Below are 24632 nucleotides of genomic sequence, written 5' to 3'. Positions count from 1 at the left end.
TCATTATTAGGGTATCTAGTTTTAAAAAATGTTTGGGGTGACCCAGCCAACCAACCAAGATGGCAGCCATGGCTAAAAATATAACATAGGGGTTAAATGTAGATTTTTGGCTTATAACTCTGAAACCAAAGCATTTAAAGCAATTATGACAAGGTGTTAAATTGTTTATCAAGTCAATATTTATCTGCCCTGAAATTTTCAGATGAAATGGACTACTGATTGTTTGGTTGCTGCCCCCCAAGTGGCAATTCTTAAAGAAATTTTGCCGTTTTTGGTTATTATCTTGAATTTTTTTATAGATGGAGATAAACTGTAAACAACATTAATATTCAGCAAAGTAAGATCTACAAATAAGTCACATGACCAAAATGGTCAGTTGACCCCTTAAGGAGTTATTGCCCTCTATAGTAAATTTTTAACAATTTTCATTAATTTGGTAAATTTTCCTCTGTAAATAATGGGCCAAGTTTATTATAGATAGAGAAAAGTGTAAGTAGCAAGAATGTTCAGTAAAGTAAAATCTACATACACATCATCATCACCAAAACACAATTTTGTCATGAATCCATCTGTGTCCTTTGTTTAATATGCACATAGACCAAGGTGAGCGACCCAGAGCCTCTAGTTTTCTATTTTATTGTAAGTAGCCATAGTAATCTTGCTGTGAAATGTTCTGACGGGATTCTTTTTTTTTTTAAATCGAACCGCCACTTACAACTTTTAAAAGATTAAAGGTTAAATCACCGGAAGTGTACATTTTTTTATTTATATTGACAACGAACCTGCTCATGTACGGTTTCTGTTATAGAAATATGGGGAATGTTGTAACACCACATGGAAGAAAGGAGTAGAGGTATTTAATCTTTTATTTAATTTAGCAGTAAAATAAGGAAACAACATTTACTTAATTTGGAACTAGAGCATGATAGCTAATACGTATCTACTTGTCCCAACTTACATCTTGTGGTCAGTTACACTGCAATGTTCCTTTTCACTAACTTTATTTTCTTTTTATAATTTTTGACATTTCTTCAAAGATCTGTATTTTCTAAGCTACAAGCAAATTGGGTTATTCTGTTTGTAAGCATTCCTTCATGATTCATTATATATAAGCTCCTTCACGTTATGTCTAAGTTGATTTATAAAGCGAAAATGTTATCACTACATTTAAAGATCTTTAAATAGCTACGTTCTATTTAAAAGGTGATGTACATTACGGAGAATATGTAAGGCAACACCTTGGCGAACCTTTGTCATGGGCATTGGCCGAAATAATAGAAAGCAGACCTAGAGACCCGATAGAGTATCTGGCCCACTGGCTGTACAAGTCAAAGGTATGTACACAAAGGGTTTGTTATAGAGTATCTAGCCCACTGGCTGTATAGGTAAAGGTATTACGTAAAGGGTTCGGGATGGAGTATCTGGTCCACTGGCTGTACTAGTCAAAGGCATGTTCACAAAGGGTTAAAGAGGGTAGAGAATCTGGCCCACTGACTGTACAAGTCATTGTATGTTCACTGACCAAGGGTTCAGGATAGAAAATCTTGCCCACTGGCTGTACAAGTCAAAGGTATGTTCACAAAGGGTTCAGGATAGAGTGTCTGGTCCACTGGCTGTACAAGTCAAAAGTATGTTCACAAAGGGTTCAGGATAGAGAATCTTGCCCACTGGATGTACAAGTCAAAGGTATGTTCACAAAGGGGGTTCAGGATAGAGTATCTAGCCCACTGGCTGTACATGTCATATGTATGTTCACAAAGGGTTCAGGATAGAGAATCTTGCCCACTGGATGTACAATTCAAAGGTATGTTCACAAAGGGGGTTCAGAATAGAGTATCTAGCCCACTGGCTGTACAAGTCAAATGTATGTACTCAAAGGGTTCAGAATAGATTATCTGGCCCACTAGCTGTACAAGTCAAAGGTATGTACTCAAAGGGTTCAGGATAGAGTATCTGACCCACTGGCTGTACAAGTCAAAGGTATATGATTAAAGGGTTCAGGATAGAGTATCTGGCCCACTAGCTGTACAAGTCAAAGGTATGTACTCAAAGGGTTCAGGATAGAGTATCAGGCCCACTGGCTGTAAATGTCAAAGGTATGTGCTTAATGGGTTCAGGATAGAGTATCTGGCCCACTGGTTGTACAAGTCAAATGTCGGTGATTGACCCCAGAGTTGTCAGGCAAACATTTTGTAGAACCCACCTATTATATTTTCAATTTGTTCACCTCCTGAATATATGTTTATGAAATATTTTCAAATAATGATCAATCATTAAATCGAAAAAGTGGGGTAATTCCTTTTCAATAGGCAGAGTCTGAAAGGTCAGCTGCCGGATTTTGAAAAAAATGGCATAGATAAATATAAAAAAAACTCGGAATAATTATGATTAATAAATGCAATTTGAAATACATTATACATACCCAAATTGCCACTAGACGTTAATATACCTACCATGTACAAATTAGTTGTCCACTAATTCTGAAGCCAAAGACTAGGGGAAATTTTCAACATTATCTTGACTTTGACGTTGGTCATCCATTTGTATAGACAAATAAAATACTTTACCATTTCAGTTATCAATCAATAAACCTTTAGTTGTAGTTTAACAACTTATGTTTTGTTTTTAGGGGATGAACCCAGAAGGAGGAATTGTGTCCTCTAGAGAGCACGGCTCTTCTTCGGCTCGAGTTCAGAATATTAGACAGGAAGGATCTACCTCAAGAAATTCTTGTCACGCAAATACCGTGTCAAGTAGTTCAATACAAAAATCTGGCAGAAGTGAAATGGCAGCCAATGTAATGACTTCTTCAAAAATAGGTTTTGCACCGGAAAGCACAGCACAAGTAGTTAATCGATTTCAAGTTGATAACGAAGACGATGATTTTATCGATGAAGATATCTCAAACATATCAACATACAATTCTACGATGGCACATGTTCACACCGATTTTAACAGGATACCAATAGATTTGTTTGATAATGATGACATTATTTGATCATGTTATGAGTTAATGATCAGGGATACTTATGTGGAGAACACATTTTTATTTTTATAAATAGTCAATATATTCACAAGTTAAACCGATTTAAGTCTTTCATTATGTGCATTTAATATATGTAATATAGTTTATTATTTTTAAACAACCCTGACATTCAAATTTTCTATCGCCAAACAACAACATCTATGACCGTTATGGAATATCCGTTATACAGATGATTTCGGATATTTTCCTTATGTCGTAACTACAACCAATTTCCCTTTTCACGAATGTGACCTACCGAATAATACTAATTTATTTGATTTGTAATAACATGAGCAACACGACAGGTGCCACATGTGGAGCAAGATCTGCTTACCCTTCTGGAGCACCTGAAATCACCCCTAGTTTTCGGTGGGGATTGTGTTGCTGTTGTATCCCTATTTGTTACTTTTTAACCTATCGTGTCTGTTTGTTTTGTTCACGCTACGTTATCAATATAATGGAATTTGATGCGACAGTCGTACAAGTGAGAGGGTTAGCGCTATAAAAACTAGGTTCAATCCACCATTTTCTACATAAGAAAATGCCTGTACCAAGTCAGGATTATGACAGTTGTCATGCATTCCTTTGATGTGTTTGAGATTTAGGTTTTGCCATTTGATTATGGACTTACCGTTTTGAATTTTCTTCGGAGTTCAGTATTTTTTTTAATTTTAATTTATACTGCAGATATCAGTAAATATTGGTCATTGGTCAAAATCTTCTTTGAAAACTATTAGATGTAGTCTGTGTGTAATTTTGCAGACATGGTGGCCATCGATACTAATATAGATAATGTAAGGATTGGATATAAATTACTACATGTAGTATTGTAGTAATAAGTCGTGAAAGATCAAGTTGTAACGTAACATAAAGAAACTACAACAACATGCACATGACAAATGTTAATTGTTAGCTTATAGGCAACTTTGGAAACACGAAGAATAGGTAGGACGACATTAACTAACAATGTCTCTTTGTACAACAGCTTATATATTAAAACAAGTATATTCTGGAAACACATAAAATGATCGATAAATGCTCAATTACAATGTGTCTTTCTATCACGAAATTTCGTTTTTGGAGTCTAGTTTTATCTAATTGGTAGCGAACAAAAAATCAAAAGTCGACGTTTTACGAGCTACAAAGCTATTTTTTCTTCTATGATATAAAAGAGGTAAAACATTGTTTTCGGAATAATGAAGAACCGGATTTATTTTCTCTAATAATTTGTATATTGTTCGTGCCATAAGCAACATCTAAGGTGTATTTGTGAACTTTTGTAATTTAGTTCTTGGTTTTGAAGCTTTTTCGTGGAAGACATATTCAACATCGTATTTGATATTATTGCTATCAAAGTAAAAAATAACTTAAAATTAAGCATGAATGAGCTTTCTTCACACATCAATAATGTAATTTGATTTTAACAGGAAAAACACAGTCTAGTGTGTGTATATGTAAGATAGTGAATAAGTAATTCAGTTTTTGATAAAATGTAAATTTTTAACACATGTGCATTAGTAGTAATTTCTTAAAATACCACATCAAGAGATATTTATTTGAAGAAGAGTTTTTTTTTTTTCCTGTATAGATGAAACGATTTTCTAAACCTTAGTTAGAATCAAATTTTTATTACGTATTTTTATTTGTAACATCATGTTCAAGTTATTATATGATTTCACTCTACATTTCGCACCTGTGAGATTTTTTTTTTGAAATTAGTAATTAAATTGAGTTCTGTCTCTTTGTACAACAGCTTATATATTAAAACAAGTATATTCTGGAATCTAATAAAATGAGCGAAAAACGCTCATTTACAATTTGTCTTTCTATCATGAAATTTCGTTTTTGGTGTCTAGTATTATCTAGTTGGTATAGCGGAAGCAAAATCACAAATGGACGTTTTACAGGCTACAAAGCTATTTTTTCTTCTATGATATGATTATGGTGAATTGTGGTAAGATTGATTGATGATCGACAATAAGACAACTATATTTACCAAAGTTCAAATGAAGTGGATATAAGTAATTAGAGGCAACTATACGGCCTTCAACAATGCGAAAACCGGATACCATATGGTCAGCTATAAAAGGCCCCGTCTTAATTAGAATTGATAGAATTTTTTGATAACTTGTCAAGGTAAGTTTTTATCATACTTTTTTTCAAAAATATATTAAAAAATATGGGTCACCGGACTTTTTTTCACGCTACAGGTTGTGCAAAATTGTCAGATTTTGTATGGATTATGCATGGAAAATCAAACTTTGTGTGATAAAAAGAAAACGTACTATCAGAACTTTAAGATAAAATGTGAGAAGATTGCCCTTATTCACATGCTTTCTTGCTACATTCATAACACTTCCTATTATAAAAAATCTTTATCTGAGTTATCTCTCCTTATTTGGCAAAGTTGAAAAAAAAATCGAATCAAACACAAGGTGTTTTTGAGAAATTACAGCTGTAATTATGATAAACCACACAATTTTCTATATTTAACAAAAGTCTTGTACATAAATTACTAACAACTCTCAAAATTTGCACTTTTCATCAAATATCTTGACCAAAGATATCTGCTTCTTCAAAATCCAAGATGGAGGAAGACACCCCAGCCACCTTAACTACAGGCTCTTGAACACTACTTTAAATGATATATACCAAAAACATATACTAAAAACAGAGTCTATGGTTCGATTTATGTATATAAAAAAAGAAGATGTGATATGATTGCTAACGAAACAAGTCTCCACAAGAGACAAAATGACACAGTAGTTAACAACTATAGGCCACCGTATGGTCTTCAACAATGAGCAAAGTCCATATTGCATAGTCAGCTATAAAAGACCCCGAAATGACAAATGTAAAACAGTTCAGACGAGAAAACTTACGGCCTAATTTGCGTACAAAAAATCATTGAAAAACAAATATGTAACACATCAACAAACGACAACCACTGAATTACAGGCTCCTGATTTGGGACAGACACATACATACAGAATGAGGCAGGGTTAAACATGTTGGCCGGGATCCCAATCCTGCACTTACCTGGGACAATGGTGTTAAAGTACAGCATAAGAACGAATCATTATTTTATAAGAACATATCATTATGTTACGTCATTAAAACAGACCTACAGTGTTTAATTCCTGCGTCAATTGCTCTTTAGACGAGAGTTGTCCAGTAATCATACCACATCATCTTATTTATTTACAGACATGACGATAACCGTTTTTAATATTACACCTTGTTTGACAGATGACGACGTATACAATCCAGTTATCACAACGCCGTCCTCTTTTGATCGAATGTGACCTACAGAATAAGACTTATTCTTTCATTCATCCATTCATTCACTTGGTTTGTAATTACATGAGCCATACATCGGGTATCAGAGTCATGTATTTACCATTCCGGGGTACCTGAGATCACTCCATTTATTGTTTCTTGCTTGCTTGTATGATTTTATTGCTTTGTTTTTTTTTTTAGGGAAAGGGTTTTTGTTGCTCAGTTTTTAGTTTATATGTTGTGTGTTGTATTCTGCTGTTGCTTGTATTTCGGTTGTTTTTCGTCTTTTGCCATGGCTTTGTCAATTTGGTTTTTACTTAAGTATATGAATATGTTTGGTTTCTTTCGGCTCTTTTTTGTCTTGCAGATTTAAAGGTAACTAGTCAGTGCCAAATGCAAAATAATATTTAACTTAATATTTGATAGGCTTTTTTTTAAATATAGTACACATCTTTGATGGTGGATACAATCATCGATTTCTACATAGTTAGGTTACTGGTAATCGTGATACCATCGGATTAACCTCTAGTCGATCTGTTTCCCTCGGTTTCAGTTTGTAACTCAGATTTGTTTTCTCTCAATAGATTTATGACTTTTGAACATCGGTATACTACTGTTGCCTTCATTAGATAATATCTTATTGAGATTTTGTCGTTGGCCTACTTGAACCAAGCACATTCTGTTTTACTCTCTGACTTCTACTTCAATTCTGCTGTCCGGCCTCACTCTCCTTTGACCAATAGGAGCTTTAGCGAGGTTTGAGTTTTTGAAATAATAACAAAGGCTTAAAATGACTGATAATAGGAATTTAATCAGTAGTTAAAAAAGAATGGTGGGTACACATAAAATGAAAAAATAAATTAATACTGCTAAAATGAACATATGTTGCTACCCTCTCTATAAAATTTTATTGAATTTAATAATATGACAATCACAAAAAAATACTCTTTCGGCAAAATCACTGATAAGACTCTTGACACACACCAATTTAATATGCATAATGATAAATATACTTCTAAATTATCCATTTTACTTTCATAGCTAATAATATGATTAATGTCGTCGGTCGTCCGCGAGGTCAACATTCAGTTTGAATCTTTATCAATGGACAAAAGATCACAATACATATACATGAACATAGACTGAAATATTTGATAAAGTTTCTTATCAGAATAATATTTTCTTCTCTTTAACAATATTTGGTGGATAGTCTGCTTTGTTTCGAAAAAAAGTCCCCGCTATCAATTTTGAGGTCATTAGGTTTAAAGTCAAGGTCGCAGTAGCAATGTATCTACTGGTCATGATAGTGCTTGTTTTTTCGGATAATATATCGCTTGAAACATACAACAGCTTTATTGATTATATCCCTTGGGCAGACATATTTTTGGTAAAGTTTAGTACCTGGACCCATAAAATGTTTCTTCGACTTCAAACAAACCTATAAAGATTGTAACTCGACTTTTGCACCTATGGTGAATCTGCAAGTGTTGATGTTATCATTGTTTGGCATACACTTACAGCTATAATTTGTTGTATTTTCCGTATGGGCACTTGGAAAGTATTCTAATCTGTCTTAATTAATTCTAAATTTAACAGTCTCAGGGTGATAAAAACAGATAACCTTAAACGCACTGTTATTCAAAAAGGCAATCGAAGAAAAAATATCAAATAATGGTAATTCTATTAAAGAAACGACTTTATGTACTTGAATAACCTAAACACACTTGCGTATAGTGCAGTTGTAGTCGTACGGAATAATTTAGACTTATTTCTGCAGTAAAATTTATTTTGAAATCCATTAAAACATTTCATGGCATAAAACAGAATAATTCAAATTGATAATCATTTGCTCCTGTTTTGAAAATTGCAAAATTTGACTAATGGAAAATACATGTATTATTTACAAATGAAAAATACGGTTAATATTTGAATGGCATAACCATGTAGAAAGTACTCTGTGTTAACCCATATATTCTTACCCTCTGATCACTGAAACTTTCCCGTTCAGAAAAAAAAACACAATCAAATACGACAACACATTCATGCATTCAATGTTCAAACGAAAAATTAACCACAAAAGACAATTGACTCTATCTAGCCAATGACGTTGTCACCGTTAGATGAATAATGTTAAAATACCTGTAGATCCATATAAGAGGCATATAGAGTATAGTGGTTGTAGCTTTTTAATTGTGCACTAATAAGACACTGGTGAATAATTTTTACGTCACATAATTATCAAACACACTAAAGGCAACGAATAGTTGTTTTGAAATAGCATACAATGATGCAATCGAAATATGTTGTCCGATTCCATTAGTATACTTCCATGCTATAAAATCATATAAAACAAAGGGGAACACACTGGTCAAATCTTGAACAATCAATCGTCATCCTCATCATCATTCGCAGCACGGGCAGAGTCATGTAATGCTGCCAATCTTCTTATTTCTGCCAATTCGGCAGGATCAGGAATTCCAGAAGCACGCCTTATGCCACTTATTTCAGCTCTCTTTTGGTCAACAAAGTCTTGTCGCACATCCAGACGTGCCATCAGTTTGTCTGTTCGAATATCACATTCGTCCATTGCTTTTTGTCTTGACTCCTCTATTCCTTTTGCTAGCTCTGCACCTTCTGCTTGAATTTTTTGAATATTGTCAAATGTCTCAACTGCTTTTTGTTTGTTTACTTTAAGACGGCCGCTTACGTCATTCAACATTTTCTTTAAATCAGTTATATCATCATCAAGTTCTAGTTTACTTAGTTTAGCCGCTATTTCCAGTTTATACGTAATTTGTTTGATTCTCTTTTTCAATAAAAATATATCACCTTCTTTACGTGTGACGTCATGGTGGATGTGTCGTACGTCTTTTTTAAGTTTACCATCTGCAGATTCCCCTTGCCTATCAAGTTCTTCCAACAGCTCTGTTCGCCTTTTAACGATCTTTGCCAGATCATTTTCTACATCTATCAGCTTTGTCTTTAAAGTAGTAAGTTCTTCTTCCATTTTGCGTAGTAAATATTTTTCCTTTTTCATCCACTACTACTGTTACTGAAATTCATAGAAAACTTTTAAATTAGACTGTCAGTCTGAGATGCCAGTGAAGGAATGTAATATGCTCTTTTTATTTCAAGAATCTCAGATTATTTTTTGCACTAATGAATGGTAAATGATAATGTATATTTATCTTTAAATTCTAAGTAGCCTTAAAATCAACATTCTGTTTGTTGTTTCAAATAATTGAAAAAGCATGTCAGTATCTTAGAAACTCTCGAGTTTCCTATCGTTTTAGAAAAAGTTTAACATGGAAAGAAGTCTTACGGAATGCTGTTACATTCAGTAGAGCACTATGAAATTTATGGAACACATCATTTGTATTAGGCTGCGGCAGTAAAATTAGTAAAATCTTTCATCTTTTTAACTATTTTAAACGTGCGTCTGAAACTAAAAGCCTATATTTTGTATTTCTATAATGAAGATATAGGTTCTCATTGCTATCATATTGTTCGTATTGTAAGATTGTGTGATCTGAAAGCCAAATACTTAACTACTTGAAAGACACGTCAAACTAGTTCACGATATGGTACTTTCAGGTAGCAGAACTTTAAAAAAAAAAAACACCTGGTACTTCAAACTATAAAAACTGCGTAAAATTTAATATTATGAAGTGTTCATAAAGTTTACAAAACAGCATACTCGTTGAAATGAAACCACAAAAGGAAAAAAAAATCAATAAATTTCGTTCGCCCGAGGCGCTTTTACGGATTTACTTTCACTATGAACGCTCATACACAATTACTGGAAAACCATGAATGTTCCATACGTAGACACAATTGGTGTTATATTACATTTGTGTTAATACTTTTTGTACTGAACCAGCTAAAGTATTCAGCAATAATCCAAGTATAGTGTTGTGGAAAGAAACCCAAACTTGTTTTCTTCATTTAAGTTTGAAATAAGGAAACCCGTAAAAACTTATCAAATCAACATGTTCGGTCCCTATTGGAACATTTTATTACAGAAAAGATAGGGCACATCACCTTACCTGCTCCAATATGGGCCTACTTCGTTTTAACATAAAATGTGAAAAGGAAGTTTTTTTTATAAAAGACAATACCCATATTGCCATTTGTGCTTTTATCTAAGGGAAATTGAGAAAATGATACATTGAAGGTCTGCTTCATGTCTTGATCTTTTTGGTCCAATGTGTGTCGTTTTCGTATCTCAATTTATACGTTACGTTTGTGCATATTCACACTATACGGGTGTGATTCTTACACAAAAATGGCTCCAACAGGGAACGACTGAAATTAACATTACATTAGCTTTACAGTCACAATTACGAATTTGTTGACCGAAGAGATAGGTTTGTGTCTTAACTTACTAGTGAAATGTTTTCTCAGTCTATGATCTTTTTATACCCGAAAATTCCTGTCCCAAGTCAGCAATATGACAGTTGTTGTCCATTCGTTTGATGTGTTTTATCTTTTGATTTTGCCATTTGATTAGGGACTTTCCGTTTCGAATTTTCTTTGGAGTTCATTATTTTTGTGATTTTACCTTTTCCAAACTGTCACCACCGATTTGCATGGTTGGTGTTGTATGCTTTGCAGGAGAAACTTCCCTTGTCAAGGCATGTGGTCTCGTTCCTTTTTTTAGTTCATGCAATTCCCTCAGTTTTGGTTTGTTACCTTTGTCTTCTTAGTCGACATATAGCTCACTATGCGGTATGGGCTTTGCTCATTGTTGAAGGCCGTACGGTGACCTATAGTTGTTAATGTCTGTGTCATTTTGGTCTTTTGTGGATAGTTGTCTCATTGGCAATCATACCACATCTTCTTTTTTTTTTTATATATGACAGCTAAACATCGATAAACTACACTTGCCCTTATTTATGAGTTATGAGTTTTTAATGTCCCTTAGGTAATTTCTACATCTTTGGTATGTAGAGACATTGTCGTCAAATATAGAACTTAAAATTTGACATGAAATTACAAAAAAAAAAACCCACACAGACCACACATTAAAAAGCTTTGTATTTGATCCAAGGTGGTATGGTATGTTAGTTGCAAGGCTTTGGGTTGTTCTTTACATCAATTTCCCACGGAAATGGTCGCAGTTCATCTAATAGGAAGTTTGTAATTATCTGGTGACTTTGGCGTTCATAGACAAAGGTGTCTCGGATAAACTCCTGTTTTGTTATTCTACGTTTGACTTGTGGTTTGAAAATTTGAATCACTGTTCACAAAATATGATTGGAATTACTTCCAAAGGAATTAATGATCTGGTAGCTCGAAGTTATACCCTAGCTTTAAATATAACTTTGAAACCCACCAAATACCAGGTTGATGTCTTTAGGAATGACAAGCATATCCTGCTTCACATGTGACAACCATTATGCTGCTAATTATAATGTATCATGTACAAATGTGGTGATAAGTCTAATTCGAGAGGTCATATTCGAGGAAAGACGTCTGGATTGTGGTTACGACAAATGGAACATATCCGTCGTCATCTGTGACCCAGCAATTTCATAACTCGAGATAGCATCCGTAGATGTTCGCAGGGATGCTTTCATCAACACAACTTGGAACTTTTCGTTTAATATAGTAGTTGTAATGATTTGTTTGTATTCTCGTTTGTTATATGTCAGAGATATTTTTTTGTTTATGTTGCACAAACCGGTTTTAGTATGTATAATTTGTTTAAAAGTTGAATTATAGAGAATTTTAGAAAAAGAGTTCAACTCTAAGATATGTATATAGTTGAATATATTGGCTTGGTATAAAGGTTCATATTTAGGCATCTAAGATTTTGTGAAAAGTGATACTCACTAAATGTAAAACACGTCCAAAACATTTAAATATATTTAAAAACAAACGTGACCACTAAAGCATGGAAATGAAGTCAATAGTTATCAAAGGTACCAGGGTTATAATTTAATACGCCAGACGCGCGTTTCGTCTACACATATAGACTCATCAGTGACCCTCAGATCAAAATAGATATAAGGCCAAACAAGTACGAAGTTGAAGAGCATTGCGAACCCTAAATTCCTAAAAGTTGTGCCAAATACAGCTAAGGTAATATTACCTGGGATAAGAAATTCCTTAGTTTTTGTAAACAGGTTATAAAGATGGTCATATAATTGATATTCATGTCAACACCGAAGAGCTGACTACTGGGCTGGTGATACCCTCGGGGAAGAAACATCCATCAGCAGTGGCATCGACCCAGTGTCAAGTCGTATAGTGTAAGTCGGAGAGACATTTACTCATTAACCAAAAAAATATAGAAACACCAAATTGACAACTTTAGAACAAAAAAACGTCAAAACCGGTAACGTGATGACAAGAGTGAAAAAAATGTAAAGAAATGCTAGACGAACCAGCTTTCTTTTGAATCAGAAATTAAACGTGAAACTGAAGTCACCATAAAGTACTTTAAGATACTAGATTTTGATCAAAATGTAGTTGTGAACATCTAATTTGCTCAATTAATCACTTTATTGATAGTAAATCAGTTTTACCACCAGACTAACACCATATTTTGTAAATACTACAGACACCGCAAGTAAAAAGTTGTGGTTTTGAAAACCCGCCAAATATGTATGTTCCTGTTCCATTTTTATGTAGAACTCATTTTCAACTTTATATAAGATGAAATAATGTTTGTTTTTATTGTGAATCACTTTGAGTGAGTTTTTGAATAACTTTTATGAATGCTTTACCTTGTAATTATACAAGTAATATTAGTCCTTATGTACACTGCATTGAATGAGCTACTTACCTATAAATTTATTAACTTCTTTTCTTCATGCAACAAAGAAATTATTTGCATAGCTTCACGAGCTGCATGAGCGATGAACTCAAGAATCGCAACAGCAGAAAAGTGCTACATACAGCATAGCATATATCAAAAAGCAATCATAAAACGTTTGACAATGTTAACCTTTTATAAATGAAAATAAATAAAGACCAATACATATGGTTGACTGAAATATAACAGATTTCATGTCCTATGTAGATGTCGACACACTATCCATATGATTTTTTTTAGAATAATAATTTAGTGTGTAACCATTCCAGTCAAATGTTTGAATCGTTTGATCTTTGAATGATCAATGAACTTCTCGTGATTATATATGACGTCACGCAAAACAGAAAATGTAACAAAAGTCATCTACACTATTTATTAACACACTAAGATGCATAGCTAATGTGTTATGAAGAGACAGAAATATAATTAACAGAAAATATTCTTCAACGTGATAGACATGAATGATGTATTTATACTTGGCACTCTCAGTTTTTGCGTTAATTATTATCCGTATTATCAATTCGACTTGTTCTTCATTTTTTCTATATCGGCTTTCAATTCTGCTTCGCGTTCCTTCAACTTGGCTAAAATGTCTTCAGTCTGACTTGTGACGTCTTCATTTTTCTTGAGTCGATCGTCTACACTGTTTAAATTGGTCTTCATGACTTTTATATTTTCCTCAAGTTTCATTTCTTCTAATTTGGTATCGATTGATGCTTTTTCTAATTTACTCTTTTCGCATTGGAGCATTAAAATTTTATCTTTTCTTTGCTTGATTCTCTTCTTCATCATGCAAATGTCTGTTTCTCGAAGCAGAATTTCATGTTCTTTGTCTTTTAATGCTTTTTTAAGACTGGCATCGGCTCCTTTTGCGCGTTTAAAATCTTCCTCTAATCTTTGTTTCTCTTTCATCAGCTGCGATAGTCCGTTTTCCTGTTTAACCAGGTTCTGCTCCATTTCTCCGATATCACCTTCCATCTTGAGCTAGATTGTATTTTCTTTGCGTTTTTTGTTATTCAGTGTCCTTCTCCAACCTAAATAAAATATAACATCATACTTAAACTACCTAAACCAAAAAATATGATCGAAACATCATACTTAAACTACCTAAACCAAAAACAATTTGTTCGAAACATCATACTTAAACTACATAAACCAAAACGATATGATCGAAACACATAACCATTAGAAATTCGGTTTATCATCATTATGAATTTTTTAACGTTTTTTGTGACAAAAAGTCGATTTCGTTTTATTACAGTTAGCATAAATTTGTTTTTTGGTAGGTATTCCAAATTATTTCACGTTTCTTATGATTATAATAATTTGCTTTATTTTGTGTATCATTACTTATATTAGAGACTATGTAATGAACTTCTGGTGTGGATCTTTTCAATTTACGTTTGTTTTTGTAAGGTTGTTGTCTCATTAGCAATTACATCACATATCAATGTTAAATGACATCAGATAGAATTTCTCTGATTGATTTACAAGCTGTTTCACTTTAATACATGTATGAATAATGAGGGTATTAATACGCTTTATCGTCAGGCGTCAAACGATCTTTTTCGGCAATCATTAGTGTCAAATTGGTTAAATTTTACCGTGATTCATCAAAATATCCTTATCGTGATTCGTCAGAGGTCTAAACTAGCCTCCGTTTTCGTTATATTTGGAAAAAAACTAACGTGTTTCGTCAAAACCAGTCTAAAAGAGTCAGTGGCGGATCCACATGATTGTTCCGGGATTGGAACCGCCCCTTTTCTTTGGACGATCAATGCATTTGAATTGGGACATATAATTGGACTCCCCCTTTTATCCTGTGTTTGGAACCCCTTTTTTTAAAATGACTAGATCAGCCCCTGCAAGGCTACATTTTATGTTCATGTACCAAAACTTACTGTTTACGTCATTTGGCCAGCGTTTTTATCGTTATACGTCAAACACATATCATGGCACGCTGTCTCTGCTCTGCCTTTTACATTGTTATATATTTTTTTAACGCTGAATGATATAACAAATCTATTGCCGATTGTTTAGAGAGATTTCATTATGTAATAGACAGTGAACAATTAATCTTATTATAATCACAACAGTGCTTAACGACTTTCACAGAGCACTGTATTGTGTATTTTAACCACAGAAACTGAAAAACAAATCATTTCATAAACCTATTTTGGCAAGGCGTTTTCAAATCCTGAGGTGCGTGAAAATTGTTGGCTGATGAAAATGCGTGCTGATGCACGATCTTGAACTTGGATGGAATGTAGCCAAGTTTCGTCTTCACAAACATGACTGACAAACAGACATTTCTCCTTTTTACAAGAGATCTATATTTAATTTCTATTAACTTTGTTAAGTTGTATGCATCATATCTTTACTTTCTGATGTAAAACATAATTATCATATTAGCTGACAAAAACATTCTGTTTTCTCATTATTATACATCAGTGCAGAAAACTTTGGCGAGTAACCCAAATATGCTTCTTGTAATTAGAAATGACATTTTTTGACAAAGACATGATAGTTTTGCTAATATTCACTGATAAACAATCTCAACATGCAAATCAAAATATACATCATCCATACTGAAAACTAATTCTTTGTAGTCTAAAACGTGTTTATTGTTTTGTTGTACTTAATAATGTCATGGCCATCATTCGGTTTACCGAAAATTCTGATGATATTGATTTAACATGAACACGATACAAATAAATTTACACTGGCGAAAAAAGGGGGGGATAAACACAGCTAAACATCAGTTACATTTCTTTTAAATAATTAACGTTGGATAAGATGATTTTTAGCAGTGCATCTTGTGGGAGGTAAAACAAATATCTGTGCTACAGTTGCACTTCAGGATGACCTTCAGTATTAAATTCAACAATTATTTTTTGTTTGTTTCTTGAAATTTGAATAACTGTTTATCTAATAGTTTTGTGGGATTACAATATCGGTATATTAATTATTATTGCCTTTTATAAATTGTGTTGAATTTAAATTGCTTCTGCAAAACGAGGCATGTTAGATAACAGCAGACATTTTTATCTTTCAAAAAAAAAAACCCACATCAAATATACAGTAAATAGTTGGGTCGTTTTCAAAAAATGTCGAATTTTCAGTACACCCATGCTAACTTTTTTATTTCTAATGGAAATTTCAGTTGTAATGGTTTAAATGAAAGCTTGTCGGATTTGTGATTCAGAACATTAATAATAAACACACCTTACATCTATTTTGATAAGATTAAACTGCATTTAAGACCCATTTTGGGGGTATTTGTCTGCGTACAGTGTCAGAAAAACACATTTCAAATGATTTTTTTGCGATTTTCCGATCGCCTTGATATCTGCAAAAGGGACTTTTTAAGAACGTTTAATATTACTCTAACGAAAAATCGTAGCTTCTATATCATTGTATGTAACATATTATCTACAAACTAAATTGAATCTGCGTACAGGAGGTTCATGTCTTTCCTGTTACCGCTACTTAAATCAGCCGTGAAATTATTCTCCCTATGAATATTGAATCAGTCAGCGTTGATCTCAAAAGTGCAAAGTAATCTTTACATTTAAAACGCCTCGTTTCTTGAACGACAGTGTAGAGAAAAGAAATTTCAAGACATATAGTGAAAAAAAATATAGCGTACTTTTTTTCATGTCTATGCTGTTACCAACAATTTTGATTAAATACACCAACAGTATACTTGTAAAAAGTGCAATAACGTGTTGGAAACCAAATTCACAATAGAAAAACGTAATCACTCCACCAAAGGGAGTAGTTATTTCACAACAGCAATCAAAAACGAAGAAATTTGTCTATCCTGTTATGTCTATCCTGTTACTATTGTTGCTATGGTTACAGTAACAGGATAGACAATTGTAGACAAAAACGTCGTTATTTTTTTTATCTTAACATATAGGTGCAAAACGAATGAAATATTTCGTTGTTTGAAGTCATCTTAAGGTTATAACGTATTAATCTTCCCAATTAAGCATTCGCAGGTGCAATACTGATATCGGTAACAGGATAGACAAAAAGGTAACAGGATAGACTTTTATATAGTAATATATCAGAAACGTACGTTCCTGTTACCAATGAAATATAGAGAAAAGTAAACTAACTTATGAGGGATTTACTTGATGTTGGGTTTATTTGAAAGGGTGAAAAAATGCCGAACAATATAAATTGCTATCTTAGACTTGCATTACTGGTGGTAATTTTTACAACCTTTGAAAACCAATTTTTAGAGGCATTTTTCAGTACAACCTGTTAAATTGGCAAATAATCTATTATATTACAGAATGAATATATATAGAAGTTTATTCTCTTTAAAACCATCTAATTGTCTACGTAAAACAAGCTTAACATTTTATCTAAACGTTTTCTTAATAACCCAAAATTTCTTTTGAAAATGGTAACAGGATAGACAAAATAATGTACCACCGATCAAAAAATGTTTCAACATATTTTTGTATGACATCATTAAGATTGCATCTTTTAATATGTTGTTCTTTAAGTACTGTTTCTTTTGATTATCTTATGTAGAGGGTTGTTTGAATAAGTAACTTTTAATAATTTTTTCAATTTCAAAATTCGACATTTTTTGAAAATGACCCAGTTGTTAAAAGGGCACTCTAACGTGAAGACAGCCTTGCACCCAGTAATACCCTTCACAAAGCATTTGATTTAAGTTACCCATCGGACCGGACGAACATACGCATTGATAAATCCCACCACTTGCGTTGAGGTATACCCCTCAGACACAAACATTGGGACAAATAAATAATTACCAGGCTTTAAAAATCTCTAAAGTTCTGACAGTTCGTTTTGCTTTAGGTCTTTAGTGGTCGGTCCCTTATTTATAAAGCTATGTGTAAAGATTATACCCGACAGAACTAATAACTTTAAAAACTAATATGAATGCCTTCATGGTTTCAATATCAACAAAATAGAAGATTTTAGTAATCAATATTGAAATACTCTCAGGGACAAACGGTACATACATCATGGACATTTTGGGATTTATTGTACATGTTTGATAGCAATTGATTATTTAGTCATATAGTACAGGCACATGTCTATCTTTAAAGACTTTATTTTGACCGCTAGATGTGGTTTAGTAACTTGTGTCTTTGAGTTGTCATAGTATTAGTTTAGACCATTGCTGTATTCAATATATTTACATGTCACACATATTTTTAGACAAAAACGGCGGATACGTCAAAAGATTTCCATTTGCTAATGAGAAAGCTATCTATCAAAGTTCAAATGAAGTAGGCGTTAGAAATAATAGGAAACTAAGAGAAAAAATACATGCCTTAAATCGGCATTATAAAAAACCCAGGGAAAAATGAAACAAATCAACAAATCAATTAAGAGAACTAGAGGTCTTATTCAAAACAAATCAAATAACGAAAAACAAGTAGGACAGACATGACCCAACAAGAACCGGTGAATACACTGAATTACATGCTCCTGACTTTGGACAGGTACATACATAATATGGCGTGGTTAATGCCCGCGTCACACTGTCCCGATTTTTATATACGATGGACACCCGAATGCGAAAATTGTAAGTTCGTACGAAGTTGGTCCCGATCTCGTTAAAATACCAAAAAGTGACAGAAGCAAGTACGATGAATAACGAAGTCTATACGAGGGTGCCGAAAGTATATACGATAGCAAAAGATGGACATACAAAGGTTAACCGAAGACGGTATTTAAGCTTCATATCTCAGCCGAAGCCTACAAGATGGATCACGAAGGCTACACGATGGATTACGATGATGGCGCGATGGCCATACGATGTCTAAAAGACGTCGTGTACAGCTTACGATGCATTTAAATTATATGCCGAAGGCATCACGCGTTTTAAATTGTTTGATCAATATTGAATATATATTATATTGTACATTTAATTTTTGGTTTAATCATAAGACGGAAGACCGTGGGTATTTCCAGTTACTGAATAATTTGGTTGATTTCTAAAAAAAAATAGTTTATGTATCAAATATGCGTATTCAATTTACCATTTTCTGCATGTGTCATATACACATATAGTGTACATATTTGTCCCCAATATGTTACATACGAGGGATGCCACGCTCGGCATTGCCTTGTTTGAACTGAAAAATGTGTGCACTAGTCTGAATAATCACCCATAATTATGCCCATGTTTACTGATCTATTTTAAAGGTAAGGTAATGGGTTCGTTGATCACTTTTATTCAAAAAGAGCTCTTTCCAGGAAAATATCATAATAATATAGACTAAAGGAAGGATGTGGAGAAAGCAATAAATGCGGCAAAATATGACATATAGAAAACAAAATGCTTACGGAGTAAACATTCGTGTGACAATAACTCAGACGATACATAAAAAATAAGAATAATGAAGAAAAAGTTGGTTTCCCTATATACGTGTACCTGCAGTTTTGGTATACGAGGCGCGTTTATGATTTTCATTATGTTATTTGATATGAAAAATTGACAAAAAATAATATTTTATTTGTAAAAGTAAATCCTGAGCCTGACATACCTGCTCTTCTTGTTCAATTTGAATTATTAGAAACAACGCTGTCGCCTTTCCAGGCTTGTTCTCATAGAATCATATGATATGAGCTCCATGTTTTGTGAACGTCTTTCTTAACTGACGTATTAGACTGACCAGTGCATATCGCGCATGGCACTTTAAATGTATTTAAGCGCGAAAATTAACTTACATTTAGCTGGATTTATTGCCGTCGTAGTTCCATCCTGTCACCGTCGTACTTTTATTCGATGGCATCACGACGGGATCACGAGGTCTTCACGAAGTCGTGTTGCCATCGTAAGACCTTCGGGTAGCTTCGTGATTCATTCGTGTAGACATCGTAATGTCAAAACTGCCCGATGGAAACGATGGAAACACGAATGCAATACGATGTTCAAATATGCATTCCCGGTGACATTATTATGGTGAGGATGGTGATACGAACTCAATACGAACCCTCAATATCGGACGCACCTTCCGGGATTTTTTAACATGTTAAAAAATTTAGAACCCTTCCCGAAGTTGTCCCCGAAGGCTAGAAAAAGTGGCCGATGGTTCTACGATGGTTAAAGATGGCACTACGAATAGCCCGATCTGGATACGATCATTCCCGATTTTGAAAATTTCCATAATCGTGTTGCCATCGGCGTAAAAATCGGGACAGTGTGACGCGGGCATAAACATGTGTAGAAGGGCTAACTCTTCCCTAACCTGGGACAATGGTATAGCAGTAAAGTCATGCAGTGAAAAATATGACCTTTTGCAATGCCAAAATAAAGGTACCGAAAGGTTGTGGAAGTGTGAATATGTACAACAATAAGTATGATTTTAATTTATGATAAAAAAAATCAATATTTATGCCAATAAAAAACAATATTCAAAGATCTAATTACAGTGTTTTTAGAATTATTTTATTCAAAGGTTTGATAAGTTTACCCGTATGATAACACATTTTCAAGGCTTGTTCGACACTTGTGTTGTTCGGCAACATCACCGTAAAAAATAGGATGAACTATTCCGTTTTAAATAAGTTTTCAAAAGGTACGCAAACTGTTCCTTATCGTCGTTTTAATCCTGAAGTATAATGATAAAAGACAACCTAATATGTGAATATATTTCCAAATGTATAGTGGTGGTGCCAAAACTGACATAACGTTTTATGCATGTACAAAAATGAATCTTTAACAGAATAGCTCTAGTTAGATTTAAAATGGAAACGGGGAAACGGGGAATGTGTCAATGAGACAACATCCCCACCATAGAACCAAATCAGCCCAAATCCACTAATCCTGGGTCTTCAACACAGAGAGAAAATCCCGCACCCAGAGGCGGGCTTCAGTTTGCCCTTAAACCAAAATGTGTACTACTTCAGCGAAAATGGACGTCATACTAAATCCACAAACATATTAATGAACCAAATTCAAAAAATATATATACAAGACTAACAAAAGCCAGAAGTCCTGACATGGAACCAGCTGTTTGTTTTTATTCCTGGTCTTGATGGCATGGAAATGTTTAGACAACATTTATACAACAACTAATTTATGAGAAGAATAAAGTTTTTGCCTATATGGACAGTTAATCAAATGTTGGGTAACCAATACTATATACCTTTAAAAGCGAGGGACTTAACTTTTCTTGTGTCTTTCTAATAAAATGACATTTTGCGTATACCAATTTTTTTCACAATAATTACAATGTTGTTGCTTTATGCAACATACAGAAGACGTTGCAATACTAGTATATGCATATTATACTAAATTGAGTTCCATCTGTATTTTTTTTAGTTCTTATCTTTGTCATGCATTCATTTTTTTTTTTATTAGTTTATCCTGACTTTTTTTACATAAATTGTCATCATGTTTTTTTTCCAGGTTGCTTATCCGGCCTTTTTTTCAAATTTCACCCTCCCCAACCAACCCCATAAAAACCAAATGGTAGCTTCCTTATTCCTATATATCAACCGCTTATCCCTATTACATACTTTACATTAACATTCTTTGTCGGTCACAAATTTATTTCTTTACTTATATCTTTACTTCAAACTACACAATACCATTTTCTCATCCTCTCATATCTTTGATCTCAAACAGATTTATTTTAACTCAAAATTAGAGATATCTTTACAATTCAGTATAATCATTGGTAACAATTCAAGCATTGTTAACAGCATAAATAACATTGTAAGTGCTCCTTCATCATGTCCATTCGAAAAAAAATCATAAAAAAGAATCATTTTCGAAACCTAAATTTAAATAAAACGATTGCCTACAATTCTAAATGGATAAAACTTGTTAATAGATATTGTCACACATTGTTTAGTGGTAAGAAGCAAAGCATGTTACTATTCTAGGAAGCGGCAATCATAAGCTACACTAGGTAATTTAAGCAAGCATTCATTAACTCAAGTACCTTTTTGTGGTAATTTATTGTCTACATATTTTTTGTTGTTATGATGAAGAAGATATCAGTAGACATGTATCGGTTTGTAGTTCTGTTGCTTAGATACAGTTTTCGTCATGTCGTATGCTTATCTGTCTATCGGAATTTGATGATTTTTTCATCCCTGGTATATATAATATGTATACACGGAGATAAATATGTTTCTGTTAATGAATTTATTTTTGCGTTTTTAACTATTGACCCCACACGTGTCGATAACATGATAATCAGACGGTAATATTATGATGAATTTCGAAGACAAAAAACTCTGTTATTGAAATAAACTTACCATAAACTCATTCGTATCTGTTGTATTAGTCTTTTGGATAAGTTGGAAAACAAAGAAGAACTGTCGCGCACCTTGTCGTGTTATGTCTGACGCGAGTTATCTGTTGCGAATTTGATAGTAATCTTGAAGCTTAATACCGACTGATAATCCAATTTCCAACTTACATTTTAGATCATACAGAAAGATAAGTAAGTTCTTTATCTAATTTCCGAAAGCTACTGTAGTGTGGTGTGATATTACTAGTAGTTTGTCTTTTTTGTTTACTTCAAATTGCATCATAGTACATTGTATGTACTCACTTCGCATTAATTTGTAGATCAACATGTTATGGATGTCGAGTAATTTAATACGAAAAAATAACTGAAATGTCATTTGGTCTCTTGTGGAGGGTTGTCTCATTGGGAATCATACCACATCTTCTTTTTTATATTGTAAACATTTGTAGAAAAGTATGAAAAATAACCATTGTTTTGGTCTTTCTTCTCGATAATTTTATGTCTAACAGTATTGACGGCTTCAACTTTGAATCGCGTTTGTCATGTATTTATCGCCTTTTGAATGGCAAATGCTCGCACACTTATTAACGATTATATATGTTTAGTATTTGGTTTAGGGTAGGGTTTTCTAGGAAGAAGACTAAAAGTACAAGGGGTCATTCACTAAGGGTAAGGGTTGTATCTGTTATCGAATGTTTTATATTTATTTTCTTGATATGACTGTTAGTTTATCTAAATTATGTCGGGAATGGTAGGGTGGTAGGGAGGTAAATGTGTTCATGGTAAGGAAGTGTGTACACATTGTCACATATGAACTATAAAACTATATTGTAACAACACTACTAGCTAACTTTATCATGAAATATAATATGAATTATACAACATTTATAATGGTTTATGAAACTCAGACAAAACACAAAGACAAACTTTTAACTATAGCATAAACTATAATTTAGCAAGTAGCGTAAAATAATTTCGTTAACTGTTGAACTTACCTGATTGAAGATCCTTCACAAATAGCTATCTATCCACCACTCGACACAGACAAAGCAAATTAGTCAATCACTTCCGCCTTCTGACATCTGATCGCAGATTAGACAGCACAGTTGCTCCTGGCAACAGATTCTTCTAATAAGAAATACCTTTCTCATCTTCGAAAAATGATAGATTTTTAAGATATGTCTACCAAACTTCCCCACCTCTTCATGCCGACAAAAACACGTTATATCAATTTTCTTCATATTAAATTATCATTGCATTCCATTGCTTTTAGATTAGATTCGAGTGCTTTGAATCAAAAGTGATTGTTCTATTTATTTTCCAATTAATGTCTGACGTCAGTGGCACTTTTTATGGTGTTGAAATGTATACCAAAATATTTATTGTTTTTAAACAAATTGATTCCCAATCGAATATATATCGTAAACACCTGTTTCCAGAAGATGTATTTTCTTGAAAGAAGTCGTTTAGCGTAAAGAGGTTGACAACAATGTGTTGGTTCAAATGTAGCTAAAACAAGATATGGGATATGACGTTAATAAGACAGCAACCCAGCAACAAAAATAATCCAAAGACATCTAGATAGTAATTGATATACAGAGAAATATGTGTTGCTAACCTACTGCCAAACTACTTCATTGTCTAAAGTCTGATTTATCGTTCTCTTCACAGCTCAATTTTGCGCCTGTGGCATTTGTTAGTCTTGTATGTTTTTTTTTGTTTTTTTTATTTTAGGTCATTTATATGATTTGGAGTTTGTTTTCACTGAACTTGTACACAATTTTATCTAGAGGCCATTTCCGAGTGCGGGTTATTGTCGCTGTGTTGAAGACCGACTGCTGGACTTCGGCTGTTTTCTGCTCGTTGGTCGGGTTGTTATCTCTTTGAAATATTCCCATTCCATACCCATTTTTATATTATCTTTTAGCAAATGAAAGATATTTTCTTTTTATGCCCCACCTACGATAGTAGAGGGCATTATGTTTTCTGGTCTGTGCGTCCGTCCGTCCGTTCGTTCGTTCAGGTTAAAGTTTTTGGTCAAGGTAGTTTTTGATGAAGTCGAAGTCCAATCAACTTGAAACTTAGTACACATGTGCCCTATGATATGATCTTTCAAATTTTAATGCCAAGTTAGAGTTTTGACCCAAATTTTACGGTTCACTGAACATAGAAAATGATAGTGCAAATTTCAGGTTAAAGTTTTTGGTCAAGGTAGTTTTTGATGAAGTTGAAGTCCAATCAACTTTAA

At 33.4% G+C, this 24632-nt stretch overlaps 2 long non-coding RNA genes across 2 annotated transcripts; one reads left to right on the top strand and one right to left on the bottom strand.

Annotated features, from left to right (window-relative positions):
• Positions 1–703: 703 nt before the first annotated feature.
• On the top strand, positions 704–3146 carry LOC143065259 (uncharacterized). The gene is made up of 3 exons (XR_012975438.1): positions 704–853; positions 1204–1334; positions 2630–3146. It is a non-coding gene; the product is annotated as an uncharacterized LOC143065259 (long non-coding RNA).
• A 3949-nt stretch (positions 3147–7095) lies between these two features.
• Positions 7096–23537, bottom strand: LOC143065253 (uncharacterized). The gene is made up of 3 exons (XR_012975437.1): positions 23380–23537; positions 13095–14158; positions 7096–9356 (listed from the first exon to the last, which is right to left on the bottom strand). It is a non-coding gene; the product is annotated as an uncharacterized LOC143065253 (long non-coding RNA).
• Between the last annotated feature and the right edge of the window lie 1095 nt (positions 23538–24632).

This window comes from Mytilus galloprovincialis, chromosome 1 (genome assembly GCF_965363235.1).
Source record: "Mytilus galloprovincialis chromosome 1, xbMytGall1.hap1.1, whole genome shotgun sequence".
Lineage (NCBI taxonomy): Eukaryota > Metazoa > Mollusca > Bivalvia > Mytilida > Mytilidae > Mytilus > Mytilus galloprovincialis.
This window is presented reverse-complemented; position numbering and strand designations above follow the sequence as displayed.